The sequence below is a fragment of the Phyllobates terribilis genome, unplaced genomic scaffold, assembly GCF_046119375.1.
Source record: "Phyllobates terribilis strain yellow unplaced genomic scaffold, ASM4611937v1 Scaffold_86__1_contigs__length_6382490, whole genome shotgun sequence".
NCBI classification, from domain to species: domain Eukaryota; kingdom Metazoa; phylum Chordata; class Amphibia; order Anura; family Dendrobatidae; genus Phyllobates; species Phyllobates terribilis.
In genome coordinates this window covers 6,339,485-6,363,656 of record NW_027362846.1, presented here as the reverse complement: position 1 = coordinate 6,363,656, position 24,172 = coordinate 6,339,485, and the positions used below count along the sequence as shown (strand labels likewise).

At 52.2% G+C, this 24,172-nt stretch overlaps 1 pseudogene; it reads right to left on the bottom strand.

Annotated features, from left to right (window-relative positions):
- Positions 1 to 231: 231 nt before the first annotated feature.
- The window catches only part of LOC141197774 (uncharacterized), a 52,440-nt pseudogene continuing 28,499 nt past the window's right edge, over positions 232 to 24,172 (bottom strand).

Genomic DNA, 24,172 nt, shown 5'->3' with positions numbered 1-24,172 from the left:
TCAATTGTTCAATTCACCTGCGTCTCTGTCCCTCAAGAACAGCAGAACAATAAGCTGCAGGGGCAGATACAATAGGTAGTCAACAATCTCAATTCAAGATTCAACATTCAGGCTCATATGAACAATGGACAGAGATAGGTAAGTATGGTGAGAGGGTAAGGATATTTTGACCCTAATGAAGGCCTGTTAGTTTCCCTACCTTGCCGCGGAGGTTGGCACCCTAGGGGGAACGATGTGGCGCCCCCGCTCTCCCTTACTCACCCTGTTACATCCTGCAAGGGAATAGCACCACCATAAATGTCAAACAGCAAGCACACATATTCCCCATAGGGTGCCAACCTCCGCGACAAGGTAGGGAAACTGTCAGGCCTTCATTAGGGCCAAAATATCCCTACCCTCCTACCATACTTGCCTATCTCTGCGTATAAGCCACCGCTTTCTGAACGGTAAATAATTATCGTGTTTTGTATATAGTAGGAGGGTTTTCTTTTATGTATTTTTTGAAGTATTGGGACCGGATTAGTCATTGATTTTCTGTGTGCTTTTTCAAATAAACAATGGCATATGTCTCTTTTACCTACTGAAAAATACGTCTGGCATAATTAAGAATAAATGCTGTGTCGTCATAGTGGGACAATGTCTGTCCGCTATTTCATCCTTCTTCTCTGATAAGTTTTAGAAATCTAACATGGATAAAACAGAATTCATCATCTTTCCACCATCTCACACAACCCCCATCTGACCTATCCATCATAGTCAATGGCTGCCCACTCTCCCCAGTCCTGCAAGCTCGCTGCCTTGGAGTAACCCTGGACACTCCTCTTCTTCAAACCACATATCGAAGCCCTTTCAACTTCCTGCCGACCCCAACTCAAAAATATCTCCCCGATCCACACATTCCTCAACCACGAATCTGCAAAAACACTAGTGCACGCCCTCATCATCTCCCGCCTCGACTACTGCAACCTCCTGCTCTGTGGCCTCACAACACTCTCGCACCCCTCCAATCGATCCTAAACTCTGCTGCCAGACTAATCCACCTGACCCCCCGCTATTCCCCGGCCTCTCCCCTCTTGCAATCTCTTCACTGGCTCCCCATTACCCAGAGACTCTAGTTCAAAACCCTAAGCATGACATACAAAGCCATCCACAACCTGTCTCCTCCATACATCTGTGACCTAGTCTCCCCTTACATACCCGCATGCAACCTCCGATCCTCACAAGATCTCCTTCTCTACTCCCCTCTTATCTCCTCTTCCCACAATCGCATACAAGATTTCTCCCGTGCTTCCCCCCTACTCTGGAACTCTCTACCCAAACACATCAGACTCTCGCCTACCGTGGAAACCTTCAAAAGGAACCTAAAGACCCACCTCTTCCGACAAGCCAACAACTTGCAGTAACACTCGCTCCACCACACGACCAGCTCTACCTTCACCTACTGTATCCTCACCCATCCCTTGTAGATTGTGAGCCCTCGCGGGCTGGGTCCTCGCTCCACGACCAGCTCTACCTCCACCTACTGTATCCTCACCCATCCCTTGTAGACTGAGCCCTCGCGGGCAGGGTCCTCGCTCCACCATACCGCTGCACGACCAGCTCTACCCTCACCTACTGTATCCTCACCCATCCCTTGTAGACTGAGCCCTCGCGGGCAGGGTCCTCGCTCCACCATACCGCTGCACGACCAGCTCTACCCTCACCTACTGTATCCTCACCCATCCCTTGTAGACTGAGCCCTCGCGGGCAGGATCCTCGCTCCACCATACCACTGCACGATCAGCTCTACCCTCACCTACTGTATCCTCACCCATCCCTTGTAGACTGAGCCCTCGCGGGCAGGGTCCTCGCTCCACCATACCGCTGCACGACCAGCTCTACCCTCACCTACTGTATCCTCACCCATCCCTTGTAGACTGTGAGCCCTCGCGGGCAGGATCCTCGCTCCACCATACCGCTGCACGACCAGCTCTACCCTCACCTACCGTATCCTCACCCATCCCTTGTAGACTGTGAGCCCTCGCGGGCAGGGTCCTCTCTCCACCATACTGCTGCACGACCAGCTCTACCCTCACCTACTGTATCCTCACCCATCCCTTGTAGACTGTGAGCCCTCGTGGGCAGGATCCTCGCTCCACCATACCGCTGCACGACCAGCTCTACCCTCACCTACTGTATCCTCACCCATCCCTTGTAGATTGTGAGCCCTCGTGGGCAGGGTCCTCGCTCCTCCATACCACTGCACGACCAGCTCTACCCTCACCTACTGTATCCTCACCCATCCCTTGTAGACTGTGAGCCCTCGCGGGCAGGGTCCTCTCTCCTCCTGTACCAGTCAGAGACTTGTATTGTTCATGATTACTGTAATTGTTTTTGCTATGTATACCTCAAATGTAAAGCGCCATGGAATAAATGGCATAATAATAATACGCTGACAACATTGTTCCCAGAAGCAACGCGGGAGGCAGAGATGCATCCAGACATCTTCCCCATGCTGTTCCCATTCCATTTGAGCACTGTTTCCATCCACTTCAGCGATTTTCCTGGCTCCCCAGCCCTCCTGTTATGGTCTTCTGGAAAAATGCTCGAGTTTCCTATTGACTTCCATTATACTCGGTATTCGAGTCGAGCTGCTCAATTCGAGTACCGAGCACTCTATCATTTTAGTGCTTGATCATCACTAGTAATTGCTAACATTAGATGGATAATGGAAAAGGCCAAAGAACACAACAAGATCTATTTTTGGTTCATCAACTACAGAAAAGCCTTCGATCGTTGATCACCAGAAACTTTGGAATACCATGAAGGATATGGGTATGCTGAACCATCTGAGCCGCCTCATTAGGAACTCTTACATCAACCAAGAAGCAACAGTCCGAATGAGACATGGCATGGTTCAAAGTAGAGCAAGGCTGCGTCCGGTCACCATTTCTCTTTAAATTTATATGCAAAAGCTATTTTTTCAGGAAGGCTAGACTTGCCGAAAAAGAAGAAAGACTCAAGATTGTTGATGATTCGTCCAACAATACGACATTGATAGTAACAAGCGTAGCTGGAATGAAGGGGCTTATTACGGAGTGTAAAGATGGAAAGCTCGAGAATGGGACTCCAACTCAATACAAGGAAAATAAAGATATTGACTACTGCCACGTACGACTGGGACTTATTTGCCGACAAACTTTGAGTTGTAAAGGACTTCAACCAACTCGGATCAATGATCACTCAAGATGCAGCGACGACACCGGAAGTCAATAGGAGAATAGCTGCGGGCAAAATCAACAATGAAGTCATTGGACAAGGTCTTCAAATTGAGTAACATTTCACTGGTAACGAAGACACGACTCGTACATAGTCTGGTCCTTTCTGTAGTAATGAATGCAAAACCTGGACGATAAAGAAACAAGACAGAAGAAGAATCGATGACTTCAAAATGTGGTTCTGGAGAAAGGATGGTATCGATACCATCAATGGCAAAAAAGAATAAACAAATCAAACCAGACATGTCACTCGAAGCAAGGATCATCAAGCTACGACTTGCCTACTTGCTCTCTTCGTATGCTGTGTCCAATCACTGAAGAAGGACATCATGGTTGGAAGAATAGAAGGAACAAGGCGAAGAAGACTGACCGTCCGATGGCTTGATACAATCAAGATAACGGTGGAGAGGACCCAGGTGGATCTTGGCTTTCACAAGATCGATATTCCTACAGATCGTTCATCCATCAAGTCGCCATGGCTCGAGATCGAGAGCTATGTGCAGAAATCCCGGCACTTCCAGCCTCGGCTACTATGACTGAGGTTATTGATGGTCGTCTGAGGAAGGTTCTGAAGAACAAATCATCAAGATCTGCTGCTGGCAGCTCTTGTATAATCACCGACCAATGATGTCTCCATCGAGCACATCGGAGACAAGTCTAGAGAAGCTGCAGCAATGGTAGCACTTTACGCAGACTTCTCACCGGAGAAGGAGCTACATATAGCATGTGGTAACAAAGATGCCATAGCTAGGGACCACAATGTCCCTGCACCAAACTTTACAGCTGGTACCATGGAGTCAGGTGGGTAAAGTTCTAGCATTCGCCAAACACAGACTCCTACATCATATGTCAAATAGAGAAGCGTGATCCGACACTGCACAGAACAAATTTCCACCGTTCCAGAGTCCAGTGGTGGCTTTACACCACTTCATCCAACGCCTGGCATTCTGCTTGGTGATGTACGACTGCATGTAGCTTCTCGGCCCCAAAAAAAAAAAAAAAAAACCCATGCCACGAAGCAAAACGGACGATATGCATATATTTTGGTACACTGGGACTTCACAATAATTCTTATAAAAAAAAAAAAAATACAGCAGTTTATTGAATCTTTTCATAAAGTTGGAAAATACAGAATTCGTGAAGAAGTCATAGGAAAATAGTCCACTTCTCTGTGGTCAATTCATCTCTTGATAAGGTGCATCTTGGGCACCACAGAAATCTTGCTCCAGTCAGGGGGTCACGTGGCGAAAATTTGGATGAATTGGCCGGGCAGGCTTCGTCCGCCTCAGATTTTCATGCTTTTGCATAATTGGGTCTTTGAATATAGCTTAAAAAAAAAATTTGGAAACGGTTTCATTTTATAAGAGTAGAAAAAAAAAAAACTGTGCGAGTTCAAAGTGAACATTTCGACATTCAGAACATCATTATGACTTCTCCCCCATATGAGTTTTTTGATGGACAATAAGACTGGACCTCCAACTAAAAGATTTCTCACAGTCAGAGCATGAATACGGCTTCTCGCCTTTATGACATTTTTGATGTCTAACGAGATCTACTTTAACCCTATAACATTTCCCACATTCTAAACACGAATACGGCTTCTCCCCCGTGTGACAGCTCTGATGTACGTCGAAAGCAAATTTATGGCTAAAACATTTCCCACATTCCGAACATGAAAATGGTTTTTCCCCCGTGTGAATTCTCTCATGTGTCCTGAGAGTTGATTTCTGCTTGAAACATTTTCCGCATTCCAAACAGGAGTACGGCTTCTCCCCTGTGTGAGTTTTTTGATGCTTAACAAGATCTGATTTCCAATTAAAACATTTCCCGCATTCTGGGCATAAAAACGATTTCTCCTCTGTGTGGACGCTCTGATGTGTAACGAGATTGGATTTGTCGTTGAACGTTGAAGGTGGCTTTTGCCATGTATGAATTTGATGATGTCTAATAAGAATTGATTTCTGGTTAAAACATTTCCCACATTCTGAACATGTAAATGGCTTCTCTCCTGTGTGACTTCTCTGATGTATAGATAGCTTTGGCTTACACGTAAAGGATTTCCCACATTCTGAGCACGAATACGGCTTCTCCCCCGTGTGGATTCTTTGATGCTGAACAAGATTTGATTTCCGATTAAAACATTTCTCGCAATCTGAGCATGAATACGGCTTCTCCCCTGTGTGAGTCCTCTGATGTATAACAAGTTTCGATTTAAAATTAAAACATTTCCCACATTCTGAACATGAATACGGCTTCTCCCCTGTGTGGGTTTTCTCATGGATAACAAGTTTTGATTTGTAATTAAAACATTTCCCACATTCTGAACATGAATACGGCTTCTCCCCTGTGTGGGTTTTCTCATGGATAACAAGTTTTGAGTTGTAATTAAAACATTTCCCACATTCTGAACATGAATACGGCTTCTCCCCTGTGTGTATTTTCTCATGGATAACAAGTTTCGATTTAAAATTAAAACATTTCCCACATTCTGAACATGAATACGGCTTCTCCCCTGTGTGGGTTTTCTCATGGATAACAAGTTTTGATTTGTAATTAAAACATTTCCCACATTCTGAACATAAAAATGGGTTCTCCCCGGTGTTAGCTTTTTGTTCTTTAACACCTCTTCTGTGACTCTTCTGTGATGAATTAGAAGAGAAGACCAGTTGACCAGATCCTAGATCGTTCCCGCTACGGGGTGAGGGTTCTTCATATGTATCTGTTGTGATACCACAACCTTCCATTTTAAATTCTGAAGATATCAGATGTCTATCCGAGTTCCCAGTAAAGATATCTGCCAAAAATACAAAAGTTTTTTATTTTGTAATAATGTAACAGGAACTTTTTAACATTTCTACATAAAATAGCAAACGCAGATGCTAAAACAAATCTCTAATAGTAGAACTGAGACAATGCTGAAGTCTTTAACAGAAGAGAGGGGAGAACAATCGGATCAACTCCGGTCTACTTTGGTAGGACTGACGGGACGAGAGTCGCAGCAAGTTGTGCAAATTTATTCATGGGGATGTTCGAAAAGAAATATATTTACAATTCTAAATACGCTACCAATATAAAGCTCTACAGACGCTTCACTGATGACCGGTTCATTATTAGGAGTGGTGACCGAACGCCTGTGGAGAAAATCCCATCCAGCCGAAGATTTCATCTACACTGCTCAAAAAAATAAAGGGAACACTTAACAGAACAGAATATAACTCCAAGTAAATCAAACTTCTGTGAAATCAAACTGTCCACTTAGGAAGCAACACTGATTGACAATCAATTTCACATGCTGATGTGCAAATGGAATAGACGATAGATGGAAATTATTGGCAATTATCAAGACACCCTCAATAAAGGAGTGGTTCTGCAGGTGGGGACCACAGTCCACATCTCAGTACCAATGCTTTCTGGCTGATGTTTTGGTCACTTTTGAATGTTGGTTGTGCTTTCACACTAGTGGTAGCATGAGACGGACTCTACAACCCAAAGAAGTTGCTCAGGTAGTGCAGCTCATCCAGGATGGCACATCAATGCGAGCTGTGGCAAGAAGGTTTGCTGTGTCTGTCAGCGTAGTGTCCAGAGGCTGGAGGCGCTATCAGGAGACAGGCCAGTACACCAGGAGACGTGGAGGAGGCCGTACGAGGGCAACAACCCAGCAGCAGGATAGCTACCTCAGCCTTTGTGCAAGGAGGAACAGGAGGAGCACTGCCAGAGCCCTGCAAAATGACCTCCAGCAGGCCACAAATGTGCATGTGTCTGCACAAACGGTTAGAAACTGACTCCATGAGGGTGGTATGAGGGCCCGACGTCCACAGATGGGGGTTGTGCTCACAGCTCAACACCGTGCAGGACGCTTGGCATTTGCCACAGAACACCAGGATTGGCAAAGTGGCCACTGGCGCCCTGTGCTCTTCACAGATGAAAGCAGGTTCACACTGAGCACATGTGACAGACGTGACAGAGTCTGGAGACGCTGAGGAGAGCGATCTGCTGCCTGCAACATCCTTCAGCATGACCGGTTCGGCAGTGGGTCAGTAATGGTGTGGGGTGGCATTTCTATGGAGGGCCGCACAGCCCTCCATGTGCTCGCCAGAGGTAGCCTGACTGCCATTAGGTACCGAGATGAGATCCTCAGACCCCTTGTGAGACCATATGCTGGTGCGGTTGGCCCTGGGTTCCTCCTAATGCAGGACAATGCCAGACCTCATGTGGCTGGAGTGTGTCAGCAGTTCCTGCAAGATGAAGGCATTGAAGCTATGGACTGGCCGCCCGTTCCCCAGACCTGAATCCGATTGAGCACATCTGGGACATCATGTCTCGCTCCATTCACCGTCACGTTGCACCACAGACTGTCCAGGAGTTGGCGGATGCTTTAGTCCAGGTCTGGGAGGAGATCCCACAGGAGACCATCCGCAACCTCATCAGGAGCATGCCCAGGCGTTGTAGGGAGGTCATACAGGCACGTGGAGGCCACACACAATACTGAGCCTCATCAGGAGCATGCCCAGGTGTTGTAGGGAGCTCATACAGGTACGTGGAGGCCACACACAATACTCAGCCTCATCAGGAGCATGCCCAGGCGTTGTAGGGAGGTCATACAGACACGTGGAGGCCACACACAATACTCAGCCTCATCAGGAGCATGCCCAGGTGTTGTAGGGAGGTCATACAGGCACGTGGAGGCCACACACAATACTCAGCCTCATCAGGAGCATGCCCAGGCGTTGTAGGGGGGTCATACAGGCACGTTGAGGCCACACACAATACTCAGCCTCATCAGGAGCATGCCCAGGCGTTGTAGGGAGGTCATACAGGCACGTGGAGGCCACACACAATACTCAGCCTCATCAGGAGCATGCTCAGGCGTTGTAGGGAGGTCATACAGGCACGTGGAGGCCACACACAATACTCAGCCTCATCAGGAGCATGCCCAGGCGTTGTAGGGAGGTCATACAGGCACGTGGAGGCCACACGCAATACTCAGCCTCATCAGGAGCATGCCCAGGCGTTGTAGGGAGGTCATACAGGCACGTGGAGGCCACACGCAATACTGAGCCTCATCAGGAGCATGCCCAGGCGTTGTAGGGAGGTCATACAGGCACGTGGAGGCCACACACAATACTCAGCCTCATCAGGAGCATGCCCAGGCGTTGTAGGGAGGTCATACAGGCACGTGGAGGCCACACACAATACTCAGCCTCATCAGGAGCATGCCCAGGCGTTGTAGGGAGGTCATACAGGCATGTGGAGGCCACACACAATACTGAGCCTCATCAGGAGCATGCCCAGGCGTTGTAGGGAGGTCATACAGGCACGTGGAGGCCACACACAATACTCAGCCTCATCAGGAGCATGCCCAGGCGTTGTAGGGAGGTCATACAGGCACGTGGAGGCCACACACAATACTCAGCCTCATCAGGAGCATGCCCAGGCGTTGTAGGGAGGTCATACAGGCACGTGGAGGCCACACACAATACTCAGCCTCATCAGGAGCATCCCCAGGCGTTGTAGGGAGGTCATACAGGCACGTGAAGGCCACACACAATACTCAGCCTCATCAGGAGCATGCCCAGGCGTTGTAGGGAGGTCATACAGGCACGTGGAGGCCACACACAATACTCAGCCTCATCAGGAGCATGCCCAGGCGTTGTAGGGAGCTCATACAGGCACGTGGAGGCCACACACAATACTCAGCCTCATCAGGAGCATGCCCAGGCGTTGTAGGGAGGTCATACAGGCACGTGGAGGCCACACACAATACTCACCCTCATCAGGAGCATGCCCAGGCGTTGTAGGGAGGTCATACAGGCACGTGGAGGTCACACACAATACTCAGCCTCATCAGGAGCATGCCCAGGCGTTGTAGGGAGGTCCTACAGGCACGTGGAGGCCACACACAATACTCAGCCTCATCAGGAGCATGCCCAGGCGTTGTAGGGAGGTCATACAGGTACGTGGAGGCCACACACAATGCTCAGCCTCATCAGGAGCATGCCCAGGCGTTGTAGGGAGGTCATACAGGCACGTGGAGGCCACACACAATACTCACCCTCATCAGGAGCATGCCCAGGCGTTGTAGGGAGGTCATACAGGTACGTGGAGGCCACACACAATACTCAGCCTCATCAGGAGCATGCCCAGGCGTTGTAGGGAGGTCATACAGGTACGTGGAGGCCACACACAATGCTCAGCCTCATCAGGAGCATGCCCAGGCGTTGTAGGGAGGTCATACAGGCACGTGAAGGCCACACACAATACTCAGCCTCATCAGGAGCATGCCCAGGCGTTGTAGGGAGGTCATACAGGCACGTGGAGGCCACACACAATGCTCACCCTCATCAGGAGCATGCCCAGGCGTTGTAGGGAGATCATACAGGCACGTGGAGGCCACACACAATACTCAGCCTCATCAGGAGCATCCCCAGGCGTTGTAGGGAGGTCATACAGGCACGTGGAGGCCACACACAATACTCAGCCTCATCAGGAGCATGCCCAGGCGTTGTAGGGAGGTCATACAGGCACGTGGAGGCCACACACAATACTCAGCCTCATCAGGAGCATGCCCAGGCATTGTAGGGAGGTCATACAGGCACGTGGAGGCCACACACAATACTCAGCCTCATCAGGAGCATGCCCAGGCGTTGTAGGGAGGTCATACAGGCACGTGGAGGCCACACACAATACGCAGCCTCATCAGGAGCATGCCCAGGCGTTGTAGGGAGGTCATACAGGCACGTGGAGGCCACACACAATACTGAGCCTCATCAGGAGCATACCCAGGCATTGTAGGGAGGTCATACAGGCACGTGGAGGTCACACACAATACTCAGCCTCATCAGGAGCATGCCCAGGCGTTGTAGGGAGGTCATACAGGCACGTGGAGGCCACACACAATACTCAGCCTCATCAGGAGCATGCCCAGGCGTTGTAGGGAGGTCATACAGGCACGTGGAGGCCACACACAATACTCAGCCTCATCAGGAGCATGCCCAGGCGTTGTAGGGAGGTCATACAGGCATGTGGAGGCCACACACAATACTGAGCCTCATCAGGAGCATGCCCAGGCGTTGTAGGGAGGTCATACAGGCACGTGGAGGCCACACACAATACTCAGCCTCATCAGGAGCATGCCCAGGCGTTGTAGGGAGGTCATACAGGCACGTGGAGGCCACACACAATACTCAGCCTCATCAGGAGCATGCCCAGGCGTTGTAGGGAGGTCATACAGGCACGTGGAGGCCACACACAATACTCAGCCTCATCAGGAGCATCCCCAGGCGTTGTAGGGAGGTCATACAGGCACGTGAAGGCCACACACAATACTCAGCCTCATCAGGAGCATGCCCAGGCGTTGTAGGGAGGTCATACAGGCACGTGGAGGCCACACACAATACTCAGCCTCATCAGGAGCATGCCCAGGCGTTGTAGGGAGCTCATACAGGCACGTGGAGGCCACACACAATACTCAGCCTCATCAGGAGCATGCCCAGGCGTTGTAGGGAGGTCATACAGGCACGTGGAGGCCACACACAATACTCACCCTCATCAGGAGCATGCCCAGGCGTTGTAGGGAGGTCATACAGGCACGTGGAGGTCACACACAATACTCAGCCTCATCAGGAGCATGCCCAGGCGTTGTAGGGAGGTCCTACAGGCACGTGGAGGCCACACACAATACTCAGCCTCATCAGGAGCATGCCCAGGCGTTGTAGGGAGGTCATACAGGTACGTGGAGGCCACACACAATGCTCAGCCTCATCAGGAGCATGCCCAGGCGTTGTAGGGAGGTCATACAGGCACGTGGAGGCCACACACAATACTCACCCTCATCAGGAGCATGCCCAGGCGTTGTAGGGAGGTCATACAGGTACGTGGAGGCCACACACAATACTCAGCCTCATCAGGAGCATGCCCAGGCGTTGTAGGGAGGTCATACAGGTACGTGGAGGCCACACACAATGCTCAGCCTCATCAGGAGCATGCCCAGGCGTTGTAGGGAGGTCATACAGGCACGTGAAGGCCACACACAATACTCAGCCTCATCAGGAGCATGCCCAGGCGTTGTAGGGAGGTCATACAGGCACGTGGAGGCCACACACAATGCTCACCCTCATCAGGAGCATGCCCAGGCGTTGTAGGGAGATCATACAGGCACGTGGAGGCCACACACAATACTCAGCCTCATCAGGAGCATCCCCAGGCGTTGTAGGGAGGTCATACAGGCACGTGGAGGCCACACACAATACTCAGCCTCATCAGGAGCATGCCCAGGCGTTGTAGGGAGGTCATACAGGCACGTGGAGGCCACACACAATACTCAGCCTCATCAGGAGCATGCCCAGGCATTGTAGGGAGGTCATACAGGCACGTGGAGGCCACACACAATACTCAGCCTCATCAGGAGCATGCCCAGGCGTTGTAGGGAGGTCATACAGGCACGTGGAGGCCACACACAATACGCAGCCTCATCAGGAGCATGCCCAGGCGTTGTAGGGAGGTCATACAGGCACGTGGAGGCCACACACAATACTGAGCCTCATCAGGAGCATACCCAGGCATTGTAGGGAGGTCATACAGGCACGTGGAGGTCACACACAATACTCAGCCTCATCAGGAGCATGCCCAGGCATTGTAGGGAGGTCATACAGGTACGTGGAGGCCACACACAATACTGAGCCTCATCAGGAGCATGCCCAGGCATTGTAGGGAGGTCATACAGGTACGTGGAGGCCACACACAATACTCAGCCTCATCAGGAGCATGCCCAGGCGTTGTAGGGAGGTCATACAGGCATGTGGAGGTCACACACAATACTGAGCCTCATCAGGAGCATGCCCAGGCATTGTAGGGAGGTCATACAGGCACGTGGAGGCCACACACAATACTCAGCCTCATCAGGAGCATGCCCAGGCGTTGTAGGGAGGTCATACAGGCACGTGGAGGCCACACACAATACTCAGCCTCATCAGGAGCATGCCCAGGCATTGTAGGGAGGTCATACAGGTACGTGGAGGTCACACACAATACTCAGCCTCATCAGGAGCATGCCCAGGCGTTGTAGGGAGGTCATACAGGCACGTGGAGGTCACACACAATACTCAGCCTCATCAGGAGCATGCCCAGGCGTTGTAGGGAGGTCATACAGGCACGTGGAGGCCACACACAATACTCAGCCTCATCAGGAGCATGCCCAGGCGTTGTAGGGAGGTCATACAGGCACGTGGAGGCCACACACAATACTCAGCCTCATCAGGAGCATGCCCAGGCGTTGTAGGGAGGTCATACAGCCACGTGGAGGCCACACACAATACTCAGCCTCATCAGGAGCATGCCCAGGCATTGTAGGGAGGTCATACAGGCACGTGGAGGCCACACACAATACTCAGCCTCATCAGGAGCATGCCCAGGCATTGTAGGGAGGTCATACAGGCACGTGGAGGCCACACACAATACTCAGCCTCATCAGGAGCATGCCCAGGCGTTGTAGGGAGCTCATACAGGCACGTGGAGGCCACACACAATACTCAGCCTCATCAGGAGCATGCCCAGGCGTTGTAGGGAGGTCATACAGGCACGTGGAGGCCACACACAATACTCGGCCTCATCAGGAGCATGCCCAGGCGTTGTAGGGAGGTCATACAGGCACGTGGAGGCCACACACAATGCACAGCCTCATCAGGAGCATGTCCAGGCATTGTAGGGAGGTCATACAGGCACGTGGAGGCCACACACAATACTCAGCCTCATCAAGAGCATGCCCAGGCGTTGTAGGGAGCTCATACAGGCACGTGGAGGCCACACACAATACTCAGCCTCATCAGGAGCATGCCCAGGCGTTGTAGGGAGGTCATACAGGCACGTGGAGGCCACACACAATACTCACCCTCATCAGGAGCATGCCCAGGTGTTGTAGGGAGGTCATACAGGCACGTGGAGGCCACACACAATACTCACCCTCATCAGGAGCATGCCCAGGCGTTGTAGGGAGGTCATACAGGTACGTGGAGGCCACACACAATACTCAGCCTCATCAGGAGCATGCCCAGGCATTGTAGGGAGGTCATACAGGTACGTGGAGGCCACACACAATGCTCAGCCTCATCAGGAGCATGCCCAGGCGTTGTAGGGAGGTCATACAGGCACGTGGAGGCCACACACAATACTCACCCTCATCAGGAGCATGCCCAGGCGTTGTAGGGAGGTCATACAGGCACGTGGAGGCCACACACAATACTGAGCCTCATCAGGAGCATGCCCAGGCGTTGTAGAGAGGTCATACAGGCACGTGGAGGCCACACACAATGCTCACCCTCATCAGGAGCATGCCCAGGCGTTGTAGGGAGGTCATACAGGCACGTGGAGGCCACACACAATACTCAGCCTCATCAGGAGCATGCCCAGGCGTTGTAGGGAGGTCATACAGGCACGTGGAGGCCACACACAATACTGAGCCTCATCAGGAGCATGCCCAGGCGTTGTAGGGAGGTCATACAGGTACGTGGAGGCCACACACAATGCTCAGCCTCATCAGGAGCATGCCCAGGCGTTGTAGGGAGGTCATACAGGCACGTGGAGGCCACACACAATGCTCACCCTCATCAGGAGCATGCCCAGGCGTTGTAGGGAGATCATACAGGCACGTGGAGGCCTCACACAATACTCAGCCTTATCAGGAGCATGCCCAGGCATTGTAGGGAGGTCATACAGGCACGTGGAGGCCACACACAATACTCAGCCTCATCAGGAGCATGCCCAGGCGTTGTAGGGAGGTCATACAGGCACGTGGAGGCCACACACAATACTCAGCCTCATCAGGAGCATGCCCAGGCATTGTAGAGAGGTCATACAGACACATGGAGGCCACACACAATACTCAGCCTCATCAGGAGCATGCCCAGGCGTTGTAGGGAGGTCATACAGGCACGTGGAGGCCACACACAATTCTCGGCCTCATCAGGAGCATGCCCAGGCGTTGTAGGGAGGTCATACAGGCACGTGGAGGCCACACACAATGCACAGCCTCATCAGGAGCATGTCCAGGCATTGTAGGGAGGTCATACAGGCACGTGGAGGCCACACACAATACTCAGCCTCATCAAGAGCATGCCCAGGCGTTGTAGGGAGCTCATACAGGCACGTGGAGGCCACACACAATACTCAGCCTCATCAGGAGCATGCCCAGGCGTTGTAGGGAGGTCATACAGGCACGTGGAGGCCACACGCAATACTCAGCCTCATCAGGAGCATGCCCAGGCGTTGTAGGGAGGTCATACAGGCACGTGGAGGCCACACGCAATACTGAGCCTCATCAGGAGCATGCCCAGGCGTTGTAGGGAGGTCATACAGGCACGTGGAGGCCACACACAATACTCAGCCTCATCAGGAGCATGCCCAGGCGTTGTAGGGAGGTCATACAGGCATGTGGAGGCCACACACAATACTGAGCCTCATCAGGAGCATGCCCAGGCGTTGTAGGGAGGTCATACAGGCACGTGGAGGCCACACACAATACTCAGCCTCATCAGGAGCATGCCCAGGCGTTGTAGGGAGGTCATACAGGCACGTGGAGGCCACACACAATACTCAGCCTCATCAGGAGCATGCCCAGGCGTTGTAGGGAGGTCATACAGGCACGTGGAGGCCACACACAATACTCAGCCTCATCAGGAGCATCCCCAGGCGTTGTAGGGAGGTCATACAGGCACGTGAAGGCCACACACAATACTCAGCCTCATCAGGAGCATGCCCAGGCGTTGTAGGGAGGTCATACAGGCACGTGGAGGCCACACACAATACTCAGCCTCATCAGGAGCATGCCCAGGCGTTGTAGGGAGCTCATACAGGCACGTGGAGGCCACACACAATACTCAGCCTCATCAGGAGCATGCCCAGGCGTTGTAGGGAGGTCATACAGGCACGTGGAGGCCACACACAATACTCACCCTCATCAGGAGCATGCCCAGGCGTTGTAGGGAGGTCATACAGGCACGTGGAGGTCACACACAATACTCAGCCTCATCAGGAGCATGCCCAGGCGTTGTAGGGAGGTCCTACAGGCACGTGGAGGCCACACACAATACTCAGCCTCATCAGGAGCATGCCCAGGCGTTGTAGGGAGGTCATACAGGTACGTGGAGGCCACACACAATGCTCAGCCTCATCAGGAGCATGCCCAGGCGTTGTAGGGAGGTCATACAGGCACGTGGAGGCCACACACAATACTCACCCTCATCAGGAGCATGCCCAGGCGTTGTAGGGAGGTCATACAGGTACGTGGAGGCCACACACAATACTCAGCCTCATCAGGAGCATGCCCAGGCGTTGTAGGGAGGTCATACAGGTACGTGGAGGCCACACACAATGCTCAGCCTCATCAGGAGCATGCCCAGGCGTTGTAGGGAGGTCATACAGGCACGTGGAGGCCACACACAATACTCAGCCTCATCAGGAGCATGCCCAGGCGTTGTAGGGAGGTCATACAGGCACGTGAAGGCCACACACAATACTCAGCCTCATCAGGAGCATGCCCAGGCGTTGTAGGGAGGTCATACAGGCACGTGGAGGCCACACACAATGCTCACCCTCATCAGGAGCATGCCCAGGCGTTGTAGGGAGATCATACAGGCACGTGGAGGCCACACACAATACTCAGCCTCATCAGGAGCATCCCCAGGCGTTGTAGGGAGGTCATACAGGCACGTGGAGGCCACACACAATACTCAGCCTCATCAGGAGCATGCCCAGGCGTTGTAGGGAGGTCATACAGGCACGTGGAGGCCACACACAATACTCAGCCTCATCAGGAGCATGCCCAGGCATTGTAGGGAGGTCATACAGGCACGTGGAGGCCACACACAATACTCAGCCTCATCAGGAGCATGCCCAGGCGTTGTAGGGAGGTCATACAGGCACGTGGAGGCCACACACAATACGCAGCCTCATCAGGAGCATGCCCAGGCGTTGTAGGGAGGTCATACAGGCACGTGGAGGCCACACACAATACTGAGCCTCATCAGGAGCATACCCAGGCATTGTAGGGAGGTCATACAGGCACGTGGAGGTCACACACAATACTCAGCCTCATCAGGAGCATGCCCAGGCATTGTAGGGAGGTCATACAGGTACGTGGAGGCCACACACAATACTCAGCCTCATCAGGAGCATGCCCAGGCATTGTAGGGAGGTCATACAGGTACGTGGAGGCCACACACAATACTCAGCCTCATCAGGAGCATGCCCAGGCGTTGTAGGGAGGTCATACAGGCATGTGGAGGTCACACACAATACTGAGCCTCATCAGGAGCATGCCCAGGCATTGTAGGGAGGTCATACAGGCACGTGGAGGCCACACACAATACTCAGCCTCATCAGGAGCATGCCCAGGCGTTGTAGGGAGGTCATACAGGCACGTGGAGGCCACACACAATACTCAGCCTCATCAGGAGCATGCCCAGGCATTGTAGGGAGGTCATACAGGTACGTGGAGGTCACACACAATACTCAGCCTCATCAGGAGCATGCCCAGGCGTTGTAGGGAGGTCATACAGGCACGTGGAGGTCACACACAATACTCAGCCTCATCAGGAGCATGCCCAGGCGTTGTAGGGAGGTCATACAGGCACGTGGAGGCCACACACAATACTCAGCCTCATCAGGAGCATGCCCAGGCGTTGTAGGGAGGTCATACAGGCACGTGGAGGCCACACACAATACTCAGCCTCATCAGGAGCATGCCCAGGCGTTGTAGGGAGGTCATACAGCCACGTGGAGGCCACACACAATACTCAGCCTCATCAGGAGCATGCCCAGGCATTGTAGGGAGGTCATACAGGCACGTGGAGGCCACACACAATACTCAGCCTCATCAGGAGCATGCCCAGGCATTGTAGGGAGGTCATACAGGCACGTGGAGGCCACACACAATACTCAGCCTCATCAGGAGCATGCCCAGGCGTTGTAGGGAGCTCATACAGGCACGTGGAGGCCACACACAATACTCAGCCTCATCAGGAGCATGCCCAGGCGTTGTAGGGAGGTCATACAGGCACGTGGAGGCCACACACAATACTCGGCCTCATCAGGAGCATGCCCAGGCGTTGTAGGGAGGTCATACAGGCACGTGGAGGCCACACACAATGCACAGCCTCATCAGGAGCATGTCCAGGCATTGTAGGGAGGTCATACAGGCACGTGGAGGCCACACACAATACTCAGCCTCATCAAGAGCATGCCCAGGCGTTGTAGGGAGCTCATACAGGCACGTGGAGGCCACACACAATACTCAGCCTCATCAGGAGCATGCCCAGGCGTTGTAGGGAGGTCATACAGGCACGTGGAGGCCACACACAATACTCACCCTCATCAGGAGCATGCCCAGGCGTTGTAGGGAGGTCATACAGGCACGTGGAGGCCACACACAATACTCACCCTCATCAGGAGCATGCCCAGGCGTTGTAGGGAGGTCATACAGGTACGTGGAGGCCACACACAATACTCAGCCTCATCAGGAGCATGCCCAGGCATTGTAGGGAGGTCATACAGGTACGTGGAGGCCACACACAATGCTCAGCCTCATCAGGAGCATGCCCAGGCGTTGTAGGGAGGTCATACAGGCACGTGGAGGCCACACACAATACTCACCCTCATCAGGAGCATGCCCAGGCGTTGTAGGGAGGTCATACAGGCACGTGGAGGCCACACACAATACTGAGCCTCATCAGGAGCATGCCCAGGCGTTGTAGAGAGGTCATACAGGCACGTGGAGGCCACACACAATGCTCACCCTCATCAGGAGCATGCCCAGGCGTTGTAGGGAGGTCATACAGGCACGTGGAGGCCACACACAATACTCAGCCTCATCAGGAGCATGCCCAGGCGTTGTAGGGAGGTCATACAGGCACGTGGAGGCCACACACAATACTGAGCCTCATCAGGAGCATGCCCAGGCGTTGTAGGGAGGTCATACAGGTACGTGGAGGCCACACACAATGCTCAGCCTCATCAGGAGCATGCCCAGGCGTTGTAGGGAGGTCATACAGGCACGTGGAGGCCACACACAATGCTCACCCTCATCAGGAGCATGCCCAGGCGTTGTAGGGAGGTCATACAGGCACGTGGAGGCCTCACACAATACTCAGCCTTATCAGGAGCATGCCCAGGCATTGTAGGGAGGTCATACAGGCACGTGGAGGCCACACACAATACTCAGCCTCATCAGGAGCATGCCCAGGCGTTGTAGGGAGGTCATACAGGCACGTGGAGGCCTCACACAATACTCAGCCTTATCAGGAGCATGCCCAGGCATTGTAGGGAGGTCATACAGGCACGTGGAGGCCACACACAATGCTCACCCTCATCAGGAGCATGCCCAGGCGTTGTAGGGAGATCATACAGGCACGTGGAGGCCTCACACAATACTCAGCCTTATCAGGAGCATGCCCAGGCATTGTAGGGAGGTCATACAGGCACGTGGAGGCCACACACAATACTCAGCCTCATCAGGAGCATGCCCAGGCGTTGTAGGGAGGTCATACAGGCACGTGGAGGCCACACACAATACTCAGCCTCATCAGGAGCATGCCCAGGCGTTGTAGGGAGGTCATACAGGCACGTGGAGGCCACACACAATACTCAGCCATTGTGACTTGTTTAAGGACATTACATCACAGTTGGATCGGCCTGTAGGGTGTTTTTCCACTTTAATTTTGGGGGTGACTCCAGATCCAGGCCTCCATTGGTTAATAAATGTGATTTCCATTGATGATTTTTGTGTGATTTTGTTGTCAGCACATTCAACTTTCTACAGAACAAAGTATTCAATGAGAAGATTTCATTCATTCACATCTAGGAGGGGGGATTTCACTGTTCCCTTTATTTTTTTGAGCAGTGTATTATAAGTTTATGCTAAAAACATACAACTCTGCCCTTCACCTTTCCAAACAAACCTACTTCAAGACCCTTATCACTGCACTAGCCAACAATTCTTTGACACTTTTCATTTTGCAGGCCCCGACCACCGAACTCAGCACTGACGACCTGGCCAATTATTTCAAACAAAAAAATTGACCATATCCGACAGGAAATTTTCTCCCAATCCCCAAATATCCTGCAATCTCTTCCCTCCTGCACTGCATCTAGCTCACTTTCTCTCTTTCAACCATTCATAGAAAAGGATACCCGACACCTCGCATCTTCTCGCCCTACTACTTGCACCAGTGACCCTATTTCCTCATATCTCCTTCAGTCCCTTTACTGGCTGTCACCACTCACCTAACTAAAATATTTAGCCTCTTTCTCTCATATGGTAACTTTCACTCCTCCTTCAAACACGCTGGCATACACCCATTACTTAAAAAAAACATTCCTCGACCAGAACCTACTAACTAAAGACCGATCTCTAATCTTCCCTTTATCGCTATACTCCCGGAACATTTGGTTCACTTCCGTCTAAACTGCCTTCTCATAAATAATGCTCTTCTTCTCTTCTTGAACCTTTACAATCTGGTTTCCGCTCCTTACACTCCACTGAAACTGCCCTCACTAAAGTCTCTAATGATCTACTAACAGCTAAATCTAATGGTCACTACTCCCTGCTGATCTCCTGGATCTCTCTGCAGCATTCGACACTGTGGATCACCAGCTCCTCCTCACTATGCTCCGCACTATAGGCCTCAAGGACACTGGTCTCTATTGGTTCTCCTCCTATCTCTCTGACCGCTCCTTCTCTGTGTCATTCGCGGGCTCCTCCTCCTCTCTCCTTCCCCTTACTGTCGGGGTTCCTCAAGGATCAGTCCTAGGCCCCCTCCTCTACTCTCTATACACCGCCCCCCATTGGACAAACAATCAGTAGATTCGGTTTTCAGTACCATCTCTAGGCTGATGACACCACATTATACACATCATCTCTTGACAGTAATTGTCTGTCCGCTGTCTCTATCATGTCCTCCCTTTATCTAAAACTGAACTCCTTCTGTTTCCTCCCTCCACTAACCTACCTATGCCCGATATTGCCATCTCCGTGTGTGGCTCTACCATTACTCCCCAGCAACATGCCCGCTGTCTTGGGGTCATCCTTGATTTAGATCTTTCCTTCACTCCCCACATCCGATCACACTGACTCTGCAACAACTCTCACTGTTGCTCTTATTCATTCTCGCCTGGACTACTGTAACTCTCTAGTGATCGGTCTCCCTCGTATTAAACTTTCCCCTCTCCAATCCGTTCTAAATGTAGCAGCCAAGATCATATTCCTCTCCAGCTGCTACACCGAAGCCTCTACACTGCGCCAGTCATTGCACTGGTTGCCCATCCGCTGTAAGATCCTATATAAACTTATCACTCTCACCCACAAAGCTCTCCACAGTTCAGCACCACCCTATATCTCCTCCCTCATCTCAGTCTACCACCCTACCCGTGCCCTCTGTCCTGCTAATGACTTAAAACTAAAATCCTCAATAACCCGAAACTCCCACTCCCGTTTCCAAGACTTCTCTTGAGCTGCGCCAATTCTCTGGAATGCACTACCCAGGACAAATTGATTAATCCCCAATACCCACAATTTTAAGCGTGGCCTAAAAATTTATTTCCTTAGACTGACCTATCGCCTCACCTCACTTGTCTATTCCTGTTTTGCCCATAAAAATTTTTCTTAAATCATGACCTTTGTAGCATTTGTTCACACACCGTCCATGCACTTAATAGCCCTCTGTATCTGTCCTGTACACATACTGGCTACTGACCGGTTCATGAAGCCTTATGTGCATACCCTATTTAGTATATTATGGTTGGACCGTACGATATAGGCAGATTTTACCATTTACCTTTCATGTCTCCCCTATATCCTCAGACTGTAGCCCTGATGAATTTTCACTTACCACTTTCTAAAGCACATAACTTTCTTTCACACAATTTTTTTCGTTTTTCACTTTTCCGGTTCAATTTTTCCTGGTATTTACTATCTTCCTTTAGGTAATTTTTTTTTTACAATTCATTCTTTCACCACTCCACTCACCTTTTTCCCATAAAACTACACTTCTGCATTGATACTGCCATCCACAGAGCTCAAGCACCTGTCTCTCCCTCTACACTATAGGTTGGATACAATTCTTTACCACTTTTACTTATCCTTCACCTCTCCGCCCCCTTCCCCCTTTCCTCTTCACTTCTCCCCTTCCCCTCTCCACCTCCTTCCTCTTCACTTCTCTCCTTCCCCTTTCCTCTTCACTTCTCCCCTTCCCCTCCCCACCTCCTTCCTCTTCACTTCTCTCCTTCCCCTCTCAGCCCCCTTCCCCTTTCCTCTTCACTTCTCCCCTTACCCTCTCCGCCCCCTTCCCTCTTCACTTCTCCCCTTCCCACCTCCCCTTCCCCTCTCCACACCCTTTCCTCTTCACTTCTCCCCTTCCCCTCTCCACTTCTCCCCTGCCCCTCTCCACTTCCCCTTTCCACACCCTTTCCTCTTCACTTCTCCCCTTGTGCTTTCCTCGCCACTTCTCCCCTTCCCCTCTCCACTTCCCCTTTCCACACCCTTTCCTCTTCACTTCTCCCCTTCTGCTTTCCTCTCCACTTCTCCCCTTCCCCTCTCCACTTCCCCTTTCCACACCCTTTCCTCTTCACTTCTCCCCTTCTGCTTTCCTCTCCACTTCTCCCCTTCCCCTCTCCACTTCCCCTTTCCACACCCTTTCCTCTTCACTTCTCCCCTTCTGCTTTCCTCTCCACTTCTCCCCTTCCCCTCTCTACACCCTTTCCTCTTCACTTCTCCCCTTCTGCTTTCCTCTCCACTTCTCCCCTTCCCCTCTCCACTTCCCCTTTCCACACCCTTTCCTCTTCACTTCTCACCTTCTGCTTTCCACTCCACTTCTCCCCTTCCCCTCTCCACTTCCCATTTCCACACCCTTTCCTCTTCAGTTCTCCCCTTCCCCTCTCCACTTCTCCCCTTCCCCTCTCCACTTCTCCTCTTCCTCTTTACTTCTCCCCTTCCCCTCTCCACTTCTCCCCTTCCTCTTTCCTCTTCACTTCTCCCCTTCCCCTCCCCACCTCCTTCCTCTTCACTTCTCTCCTTCCCCTCTCAGCCCCCTTCCCCTTTCCTCTTCACTTCTCCCCTTACCCTCTCCGCCCCCTTCCCTCTTCACTTCTCCCCTTCCCACCTCCCCTTCCCCTCTCCACACCCTTTCCTCTTCACTTCTCCCCTTCCCCTCTCCACTTCCCCTTTCCACACCCTTTCCTCTTCACTTCTCCCCTTCTGCTTTCCTCGCCACTTCTCCCCTTCCCCTCTCCACTTCCCCTTTCCACACCCTTTCCTCTTCACTTCTCCCCTTCTGCTTTCCTCTCCACTTCTCCCCTTCCCCTCTCCACTTCCCCTTTCCACACCCTTTCCTCTTCACTTCTCCCCTTCTGCTTTCCTCTCCACTTCTCCCCTTCCCCTCTCCACTTCCCCTTTCCACACCCTTTCCTCTTCACTTCTCCCCTTCTGCTTTCCTCTCCACTTCTCCCCTTCCCCTCTCCACTTCCCCTTTCCACACCCTTTCCTCTTCACTTCTCCCCTTCTGCTTTCCTCTCCACTTCTCCCCTTCCCCTCTCCACTTCCCCTTTCCACACCCTTTCCTCTTCACTTCTCCCCTTCTGCTTTCCTCTCCACTTCTCCCCTTCCCCTCTCTACACCCTTTCCTCTTCACTTCTCCCCTTCTGCTTTCCTCTCCACTTCTCCCCTTCCCCTCTCCACTTCCCCTCTCCACTTCCCCTTTCCACACCCTTTCCTCTTCACTTCTCACCTTCTGCTTTCCACTCCACTTCTCCCCTTCCCCTCTCCACTTCCCATTTCCACACCCTTTCCTCTTCAGTTCTCCCCTTCCCCTCTCCACTTCTCCCCTTCCCCTCTCCACTTCTCCTCTTCCTCTTTACTTCTCCCCTTCCCCTCTCCACTTCTCCCCTTCCTCTTTCCTCTTCACTTCTCCCCTTCCCCTCTCCCCCTCTCCACTTCCTTTTTCCACACCCTTCCCTCTCCACTTCTCCCCTTTCCCTCTCCACTTCTCCCCTTTCCCTCTCCACTTCTCCCCTTCCGCTCCCCTTCCCTCTTCACTTCTCCACTTCCCCTCTCCACACCCTTTCCTCTTTCCTCTCCACTTCTCCCCTTCCCCTCTCCACTTACCCTTTTCACACCCTTTCCTCTTCACTTCTCCCCTTCTGCTTTCCTCTCCACTTCTCCCCTTCTGCTTTCCTCTCCACTTCCCCCCTTCCCCTCTCCACTTCCCCTTTCCACACCCTTTCCTCTTCACTTCTCCCCTTCTGCTTTCCACTCCACTTCTCCCCTTCCCCTCTCCACTTCCCCTTTCCACACCCTTTCCTCTTCACTTCTCCCCTTCCCCTCTCCACTTCTCCCCTTCCTCTTTACTTCTCCCCTTCCCCTCTCCACTTCCTTTTTCCACACCCTTCCCTCTCCACTTCTCCCCTTTCCCTCTCCACTTCTCCCCTTTCCCTCTCCACTTCTCCCCTTTCCCTCTCCTCTTCTCCCCTTCCGCTCCCCTTCCCTCTTCACTTCTCCACTTCCCCTCTCTGCCCCCTTCCACTTTCCTCTCCACTTCTCCCCTTACACTTCCCCTCTCCACTTCCCATTTCCACACCCTTTCCTCTTCAGTTCTCCCCTTCCCCTCTCCACTTCTCCCCTTCCCCTCTCCACTTCTCCTCTTCCTCTTTACTTCTCCCCTTCCCCTCTCCACTTCTCCCCTTCCTCTTTCCTCTTCACTTCTCCCCTTCCCCTCTCCACTTCCTTTTTCCACACCCTTCCCTCTCCACTTCTCCCCTTTCCCTCTCCACTTCTCCCCTTTCCCTCTCCACTTCTCCCCTTCCGCTCCCCTTCCCTCTTCACTTCTCCACTTCCCCTCTCCACACCCTTTCCTCTTTCCTCTCCACTTCTCCCC